Raw genomic sequence first — 10309 nt, forward strand, 5'->3', positions numbered from 1 at the left:
GTGTGGCCTAAAAGCAGGAGGGAAGAATTAGCTATAAAATAAAATATCTCTCTCTGTCTTAAACAGCCCATCTTTCATTTCATGTTACGCTGCTATTGACTACAAAAGAGGCTCAAGAGGCTATGAAACCCACCTCTCTGGGTACACCCTACTTTCCACCACACTACCCTTTTTGTTATCCTTCCTTGACACATTATCATGAATGCTTCTTGTTGCTGGTGGTGACTGGCTGACAGCATTAACACAGTGGCTCTGCGACACACAAGGACTGCATAAATTTTACGTCAAGTCACTTTTTACCATCAACAAACCACCGTCATCTATCTAGAGGCACAGGTTTGGGTACACACAAGTGATTACACACTATACATGTGCCTCAGTGTTGTATTTGTGTAAGTTGTGCTTCTGCCTTACGTACACGCTCACACGCCACGTGTACGTAGCATTTCTGAGTGCACAGGCACACACGTGCACGGATGCAGGAAAAGCGTGAGTGTGGGAGCCCCCATAATGCTATTCCTGGCTGATGGTGGATTGTTACAGAATTTGTTTCCGTGTTAATGGATCACAGGAAAAAAAACCTTGTCAGGATTATTTTAATTTGTAAAACATTTGTATTCCCTACTGCATCGCACTAAAAGGAATGTGCTAACCGCCAGTCTTTTAAGGAATATGATACAATTCCTTGTACTTTTGGTTTGAAATCGGAACTAAAACACATCTGCTGCAGAATAACTGATCTGGATGGCCCTGGCAGGAGGTAAAGGCTGGGAGTCAACTCACTCCTTCTGGCTGTAATCCCTTCATTCCCATGAATCTAGATGGGTCCCTCTATATCCTGTATCCTCTGATCATTTTCAGAAAAACATAAAGTTTCAATAAAATCACAAAATGCCCAACAAATGCATGACCTGCCAAGGCTTTGAAATTAGGAATACACCGAGTAACACAGCCACCTCACAGCTGCAAATGGAGGCAGGATTCTGGGTATTTTGTCGAGAAAAAAAAATAAAAATTATTGCCTGCATATGCTCCCTGTAAATCAGCACTCATTTAGCCACCCTAGAGCATGAAACTCAGCATAATAGATCTTTCATAGCTCACAGGAGAGGTCATGGTACAAGAATGTTGAACAATACAACACAATCTTTTGTAGGTAAGAAACTTCAAGGTAGGAGGTGTAAGTTGTAGCAACAATAGAAACCTCAGAGGAGATCATCAGAAAGTGATTAACTATTTTTTTTCAAAAGAATGTGCACAATTGACAATATTTTCAACACAGACATATATTTCTAACTCCTCTGGTGTCCTGTTTCTTATTCATTATACACACACACACACACAAAGCTCAGATTTTGGTTTAGTTTCATTAACTCCATGTTTCTGCTACTTATAATTACCCAAAGCATTACGATCAGATCATTCACACATTCATTTACTTGGAATAATTCTCATTAAAGGGACTTTCAGAGAAGTAACTTAATGTTGAATACAATTGCTCGTGCATTATATTTTTGTAGATTTAATATGCCACTTGATGGTTTGTTAAACTGTCTGATTTGATGTTTGTTATAAACATTCACTGTGTTGAAATCCCAAATAACCAACAAGCATACAACTCTTTTCCACAGAGTATATGCTCTATCTTCTTTGTTGTTTTTCTTTGGACTCCCTCTCTCTTAGCATGAATACACCAAAATAAGATTAGCTCAAATATTTTTTACTAGAAAATGAATTTCTGCTTTAATATAGTATTGCAGGCTTATTTTGATTTCCTGAAGCACAATTCAGCTAACATCCCAGGTGAATTGGATGAAACTGCAACTGGCTACAACCAACAAGGGCAAGAACCTCAACAGACAATTGCAGGCAAAGGTCTGTTGCCTAGCATCCTGCAACATCTTGCAGGACAGTGGAGCAGGAGATCAGACTTTGATCAAGGAAATATTACTGAGGGAAGTGGACCCAAAACTTTCTGGAGTCACCTCCAGGGACAAGTAAGGCAAACACAGTTACTGGGCATCAAATAGTGCCCTTCTTCACTTTCACTCCTCTAAAAATCTGTCACTCCACGAGACCATCAGGAAGGAGCAGAGAAGGAAGTAACATGAGTTTCAGCAATGAATCAGTGCCAGGAAAGAGTCGTTGGAAATTCAACTCTGTAGGAACTGAATGCTTTGCCACAGTCGCAAAATTCATGTCTCCATTTCCAGTTTCTTCCTCTTCATTTTTTCCCAAGGAACTCCAGGGGCCAAAGCAGGAGAGCACTGGTTCCAGGGAGGGTGCTGGCTGTCCAGACAGACATGCAGGCTGCTCACACCTCTCTAAAAGGTACCTCATTCATCTAAATATTTCAAATTAAACTGTTTCAGACAAAAATGAGTTCTCTAATTTTCAGCACCGAGTCACATTTTTTATTTTGCAATTCCGAAGACATGTGGGTCCTTCTCCCCCATCCCCACTGTCTCTCATCTTGAAAATTCCCAGTTCCTTGAGTGTGATGTCAGGATGTGTTGCCATGAAAATTTAACTTAAAATTATAAGCACTAAATTAGAACTTCTTTGTATGGCAAAAGATCATACAGAGGGGAATAGCAATTTAAACAAAGATCTTCTATAATTAGTGATAATAACAAAGGAAATATTCATAATTACATCAAAGGATTCTTCACTGAGTATTGTTTTTATTTGCTTCCTGAGGGAGCACAGAATTCTCTGAAAAGATAACACTCTTTCAGGCAGATGTAGATAAATAAAGGAAGGCCATCTAGAGAATCCAATTTCAAACCAAAGCCTGAAAAAAACTCAGAAATCCAGAAGACATTCTCTTACTGATGTAATTACATGCCAGGCATCAGCACTCTGCTAGGTATGCAGTGCTGATAAGCCTGCAGCATGTAAACACCTTTTCAGATGAACATGACCCACAACACCATGGCTACCCTGGGCATCTGTCTCCACATACATGAGGCATAGCCCAGGGATTAATTTCATCCACTACCGTAAACAGGACTAATTTTTTTTTAAGTACAGATAGCTAAAAATAGCCAAGTGTAATGTTATGCAATAAAACCGGGTACATGTTTCCCCTTTCCAGATGAGGGAATCTGACACAGCTTCAAATAGAAAGAGGCAGCAGTCTTACCAGAACACAAAATATATTCATTTCATCCCCTTCCAGAGAGACAGCATTTGAACCTTCCATACATTAAAGATGTATGCCCACTATCATATCATTTCAATGGCCCAAATATTAATTTATGATCAAAAATTCACAGCACTTCTGCCCTCCCCTGGAAAAAAAAATAGGTCAAAAATAAATGGAAACAAACTGCTTTCTGCCCCTTTTTATGCATTTGACAGAGAGAAAAAAAAATGAGGAGATAAATCTGCATAATACTAAACCGAATCTCTTTAATTCCAGTCAGCTTTTATCATTCAATCACTGAGTCTGTATGTGGAAAAATTCATGCTAATTCCCCCTAGCAACAGCCGCAGCCTATCCGGGGGAGCCCCGCACCAGGCAGCTGCCAGCCAGCAAGAATAACTCTAAGTAGGTCAGCCCTGCATTTCTAAAAATGCCACGGTCTAGTAACCCCACTGTCCCGTCTGTCTGCCCTGCCCCATAATAACCTCGATCACTTGGTGACACAATGACATACTACCCTGTTAGACCGCAATCAAATCTCACTGCATTATTCTGCTACGAGCATCGCTGCTGGATGAAGGACCCATCGAGGGGCAGCATTAATCAGGCAGCCATTCATGTCCACTAGCACTTCACTCTGGAGATGGGGCCTGCATTAATGACCAGCTGTTTGAACTAACACAAACAAAATAATGCCTTCCACCCTGTTGGCTGCACAGAATACACTATTCTAATCAGGCAGGTTATGCTCATTGACTAAACCTAAGATGTAAATTAAACAGCCCCAGACAATGCCAGCTTTTGTAACCTTCTATTAATTAAAGTGAGTATATTTAAAATATACTACACACAATTCAAAGAGCTATTGGTTTAATATACAGAGTCACCTCCTCCTACAAATTTCTGTTCACAGTCCAAAAAAAAAAATAAAACCACTAAAACCAAAAACCACCCACCCCACTGTTTGCATAAGACAATCTGCCTATCCTGGTAAATTAAAGAGCGACTACAACAGAGCTTAACTGCAAGTGACTTCTGCTGGGAGCAGGGAACCACACCAGACTTCCAGCAATTGGGCGTCGGGAAAACCGAGAGACATGCACACTGGATGTGGTGGAGGGGTATTGATGAAAGCCCAGCAAACATATTCCAGCCATGACACAGTCGCAGCAGATTAAGCACCCCCTGCAATCTCGCTGCTAAAGCGCTGCCCAGTTGCCTTCACGGACCTAAAAATAATCGCAGAGGTCAGAGAGCCCCTGGGTGGGATATGGGCATGTGTCTTTAAGAGCTCATAGCTGCGCCCATCCCTCCTACTTCCCACAGCCCTGGGGATTTCTGCATGGCTGCAAGATGCTGCACGAAGCCCTGTCCCTCCCCCCTTGCTCTTAACCAGAAAAACCTCAATATAAACCACTCCAGAGCCCAGCCGGTCTTCTCTGGGGTGGTATTTTGGTATCAAATCTGTAATGCCAGAACAGAATTTCATCAAGCTTGCTTTATGTTTAATTATACCCTTCTTTTAAACACCTTTGTGAGTAGCTTGCTGGTCTCTTCCCTCAGAGCATGCCTCCATGTCATGCAGCTGCCTGTACAGGACAGAGCTAGGAAAGACATTCTCAAGGACAGATTGTTCATCTGCATTTTTTTCTGAAAGATTTGCACTTTCTGTGAATGTCTTGCCCTCTGACAAACTGATAATTCAGTCTTCACTGCTGCAGAATTCAGCGAGCCTTGTGCATGTAATCCATCCACATCTGATTTTAGGAACACAGCAGATTCATTAATCCATTTTGCTCTTTCTTGTTTGAACCAGGCTTGTTAACCAGGTTTTGAGAGTCTTCTTTTGCTTTGTGGCACACATCACATAGCTATTCTTGGAGAGATACAGTCACTGACGTAACCGTGGGCTCCTAATTACAAGCTGCTGACATTTCGCTCGTCTCTGCAGCTTTGAAGCCGTGAGTTAAGAGCCTCTCCTCCTCCCTCCTTTCTTGCTTTAAGCTGCCCGAGTTAGAAGAACACGACAGTTTCAGAAAGGTATAGGCAGTGGCATAAACTCCTTTGCAGAGCCTGCTGCATTGCCAAAGTTTTTTTCTTTAAGCAAACAGAAAACTACAGTTTGGGAGTAATAAGACTCCTTTGCCCCCAGCACAAGAATGTTATCCAACAGCTGGCTAAATATAATCCAACACAGAGGGCTGCCTTTGTAGGCTGGGGAACAAATAGTGGAAGGACCAGACAGGCATCTTACAGGGTAGCTCACCATGACTATTGGGAAATCCCCTCGTACACATTTTACGTTGACATTATGGTCCATGGCTTTGTATGAAAGGGAAAAAAAGGAAAGGGAAAAAAAAAACGTCCTTCTCGGTATGCAGCTGCTGGAAACCATGCCAAGACTTGCTAGCTGACTGCAGCACTTGTTTCCCCTCTTTCTGCATTGTTCAGATATGACCAAGCCGAGCTGCCTACAGAATGAAATATGCCTGTACTGTGACAGGTCTACCTGTCCCTAAAAACATGGTCTTCCCCATGCAGGTTCGGCAGTAAAAAATACACCCAGGTACATCTCACAGAAATTGATTGCCAAATACAAGCATTGCCTTTTCTCAGTATGTAAAGAATCCTTTTCAATTAGAGCTGATTTTGAAAATCTAAAAAAAAAAAACCAAGAAAAAGATGCAAATACAACACTGAATACAAATGCTCAGTTGAGGATTTAGTCATCTGATGACTGTGGTAGCCAGCTGGTCTAGAAGTCATCTGGGATGCATTTATTTTGATTAGATTGATCACATTTCTATTTACAGTATAGAATTTTTTCACCATACTGAATACAGCTGTGTTTATAGAGATTTTAAGATGGAGAAAATGAAACCCCACGGTTTCTCTCGGCACAGTGCAGAAGATTCAATGCTTTAAGGTGTTAAGCAGAAAGGATCTGCTTTCATATTTCTTAAAAGAATACTGCCTACCATCTGTTTTCACAAAGTGCCACCTCAGTCAGGAAATGGGTGTAGAGCTGTAGCTGAAAATACAAGCTGCAATCAGGTCTGACCCAGCAAAGTGACAAACATGCTCTGTAAATTGGTTAGATATGTCTTGCTTTCATTTCCATACATGTTCACACGCACACAAAAGCACATGCATACACAGATACACACAGAGTGAGTGGCTGCTGTTTTCCCTGGGGATATTCCTGCAGCCACCTAACTCATCAGTTCACTCCTTGACAGCACCAGAAGTGCTCAAGCTACGATTTACAGTCCCTCGCTCCATACACTGCTTTGTTAATCAAGCCATCCTCTCTGCAGCGAGAATCCACAGTATCAGACAAACGGCACGTAGCGTTTCTTCTTCCTCTGCATTTGCATTTGCTCGCTCTCTCCTTCTCCCTTGGCTTTGCCTTAACAGGCAGGTGCAACCGATACCTTATTTATCCATCTCCAGCACAACACTGAGGTGAAACCTGACTTCAGCAGTGTGGCTTCCTCATGTTAATCCTCTGGAGCAGCAGAGGCTGGATTCTTGTTGCTGATGCCCTTGTCGAGCACTGGATTACTTTACATAATATTTCTTTAAGCTTTCACCCACCCCATTCTAGATTAACACCCTTCTTTTCTCCTCCCTCCCCCCCACCAAAGAAAACCCCAAAATCGTCACGTATCGCAACCCTTTGCTTCCAGAGCCAACAAAAAAAACCGCGGCTCCATCGTTCTTCTTCCTTAGCAATGTGCAGATGGGAGAGTTTCGAGTCAGCCAAGCCAGGGTGAAGCACAGGAAACAAGACTGCAGCAGCCCCAGCAGCAGCAGAAAGAGCAGCAGCCGCCCAGGTAAACGCGAGGAAAAGCAGGCTGTGTCGAAAGCGGTGCAGCATCGTAGCTGTAAGGAAAGACAGTCTTGCTTCTTCCGAACGGTGCAGCTTTATGCCTGCAGGAAACGGAGAAAAGGGAAGACCCAGAATTAAAAATTAAAGCCAAAATAGTTAAGAAGAAACAATAACTGTAATAAATTAGCGTAACTTTATTTTTTCTGGGGTTTGGGGCTTTCTGGGAGGCTGTGTCTTTTCCTCTCCCCTGCTAAAGTCTCCTGTGTTGCTGGATGCTACTGTCCAAGAGTGCGGAGTCACAAAGGCTCACTCTCCAAAGCGCAGTGAGACCAGCATCACATGAGAAACCACATGACGCACCCAAATCGGATGCTGATGTGGTCCACTATTTCACTCGGGGGGAAAAAATCTCAACCGAAACATGCCCTTCTTCACTGGTTAGAAAAAAATTTCCCTTAAAAAAAAAAAAAAAAAAAGAAAAAGCCCCCCCAAAAAATATCTCCATATCTATCCATCTTCAATGCCAATGCTTCAGGAGGCAGTAGAATGCTGTTCCACAGACACTAGCTGGATGGCAGCAATATTACTTCCAGGCTGCGTTATTCAAAACTGATTCCACTTAAGTGAATTCCTGAAAAGCATACTCCATGTCTCCCTAACATGAACAGACTCAGAAAACCATCTCCATTATCATTCCCTGCAATCTGTATCCAAACTTGTGTTCTGAATAATTTATTTTAGGCTAATAAGCTGTTTGCCAAGACCACTCCTTTTCCCACTCAGCCCCACACTCAACAAGCGACTGCAGCAAGAAACACAGAGGCATTTACGGTTTCCTTAACTGGTAATTTTAGTAAATGCACTGTCCCACAAAACAATCAGGAAAAAATTAGCAGAAGGTTTTTTTCCTCATGTATGGACACAACAGGGCTCTCTCTGGTTTGCAGACCGTGTCAATGTTTTCCTGATATTGCCGACTCAAAAGCTTTCAGTCCAAGTCAAGAAGCAAACATTCTTGCCTGCCAATTCCTGCAGAGGTGTTGTGCCACACTGTTTAACATGCAGAAACATCTGGACACCCCTGGCAGCCCCTGAATAAGAGCGTGCAGCTCTGCAACACTGTTTTTACTGTCAGGGCACCAAGCAGTTAACATCTTGGCTTCTTTACCATCTTGTTTAACCTACAGGAGCATGGAACCGAGGGACTGGTTCGCTCAAGAAACAAAAGCAAAAAAGCTGACCTTGATGATCGACGGAACTGCTGCTCACAAAGTTATCATCCAAAAAAAACCCAGTTAGCGGTTTGTAGCTTGTTTTATGCCTAACATTTGTTCAAGTGACAGAGCAGGTGGCACAGAGTCTTCCATCCCCTTTGTTTGCAAAAGCCGGGCACCACCTCGTGACGCTGCACTCCCTGGCTCTTTACACTGAAACTGTACTCGGTGTCAGGGAAATGCAGGGAGAGAGCTGCCGTGAATCTGCACAGTGGCTTTGCACAGGATCCCACTGCAGTCTCTGAGGTCACATAACGGAGATCAAGCACAGAATTCCCCCAGAGTGGAGATGCTTAGTCCTTACACAGGTAAGCGCCATCGGAGCAAAATCCAAGTGCTCTTTCATGCCGATTTCAACCTTCCCAACTGCTCACGCGATAGCAGATTGCAAAAATTTGCACAAGGCAGTTGTAGCTTCTTATTGGTTCCTCTCAGAAAGAGGTTTTTTTCAATGGGCTGCACCTAGGGGTTGCCTAAATTCCACATAAAATCCAGCTGTAGCATTCAGTCTCAGCACGCTGTTAGTGTTCAGGGGAGCCACAGGACTACATGTTCAGAAATCACAACATCACCACAGTCATCCCAGGGCATTTTCACCTGTGGGGCTAATAATTTCAACATTGGCAAGTCATTACTGGAAAACAGTGTTGGTAACCCAAACTCTGATTACAGCTAACCAATATAATACTGTATTTTCAGATGGAGTGTCGGTTAATATGGAGAATCCAGGTTATAGATGACTTCCTCAGTCTAAAAGACAAACATCAGTGAGTCAGGAACTCAGTGCAGGAAAATATGCATCTTCTGGGCTTTGGAATACGAGATAAGAGGACCAGTCCTGGTGACCAGTCCTATTGTTTTCAACCTATATCATAATAGCATGGCTCTGACTGGCTTCTAGTCTATTCTCATTACTTTCTAAGACACCGTTGCAGCAGTTCTTGACTCTGTGAGCTGACGATCTTTCCCACTTGATACCAGTAGCTCATTTATCTTTTCTGACTTAAAGCTATGTTAGTTGGAAGGGTCATCTGGAGGTAACTTAGTGAAACCTCTGGATATCATCAACACTCCACCAGTTCAACTGCGACTTCATCCTGAAAACCCTCAGAGATGGAGATTCTGTAACTCTTCTAGTGCTGCACTTCCCTCCCTGGGAAAATAAATGTGCAGGAAATAAATGTTCTTTCTGTATTTATTACATAGGCAGCCTTCCCTGCTCTACTGTATTGCATACATTTTCCTAGATCTGCCACTGAAAGAAAAGCGAAGGAGTCAAGGAATGAAAAGACTTTTCATACTAATTTAACCAAGTTCAGCTCAAATTACTGATGCCTGATCATCATTTAATCTCTAAATACTTCCAGTTCAACCATTAGCCAAATCACTAACACCCTGGTGAACACCCTGATAACAATTCCAATGTGTTACTCATGAGAAACAGGAGAAAAAACAAATATCATGAGTATGAAATCTTTACTAGGCCTGAACCAACATGGTACATGGAGGATACTGGTTTATTCAGAGTAAACAAGACACATTTTTCAAACAGACCTGAAAAAGTGGCCCTAAAGTATCTGTAAAAACTTCTTCTCAAGTTTATGAGAAACCTCCTATGCAGGTAACGTGATGCACTAACCTTTCAGTAATACCCAGAAACACATAGTCATGTTAGGTGTCAATGAGGAAAGAGGCAGCAAAAGAGATAAGAATTACAAAGAGAAAGACCAGTAATAATTCCTTCAGGAATGTAAAAGACTTAGGTGAAGAAAGGCTTTATGTGCAAGGCACAGTGCTTACAAATCTAATGCTTATGATTTAGATAACCTCCCCACCAGCTGCTTTGTTAAGAGCATGGGTAAATTTCATCCCTTTCCAAATCTCTGACATAGTTACTTTATTAGTTTTAGCTCTCAAAGTAATTCATTGGCAGACTCTAGATTAACCTGCCTAAAATTACTTTCTCAGTTTAGCTCCATAGCATATATTTTTCCCCTCCATACAGAGAATGAAGAAGCAGGAAGTTGTCCAAGCAGAACAACTGAGGGTACAGGT

General features: G+C 42.3%; 1 long non-coding RNA gene across 1 annotated transcript; it reads right to left on the bottom strand.

The window, feature by feature from the left end:
• Positions 1-4001: 4001 nt before the first annotated feature.
• LOC114068495 lies at positions 4002-7300 on the bottom strand. The gene is made up of 2 exons (XR_003573610.1): positions 7174-7300; positions 4002-7081 (listed from the first exon to the last, which is right to left on the bottom strand). It is a non-coding gene; the product is annotated as an uncharacterized LOC114068495 (long non-coding RNA).
• Positions 7301-10309: the final 3009 nt, after the last annotated feature.

This window comes from Empidonax traillii, unplaced genomic scaffold, assembly GCF_003031625.1.
Source record: "Empidonax traillii isolate 1590-97213 ecotype Southwest subspecies unplaced genomic scaffold, ASM303162v1 scaffold1070:size191954, whole genome shotgun sequence".
NCBI lineage: Eukaryota > Metazoa > Chordata > Aves > Passeriformes > Tyrannidae > Empidonax > Empidonax traillii.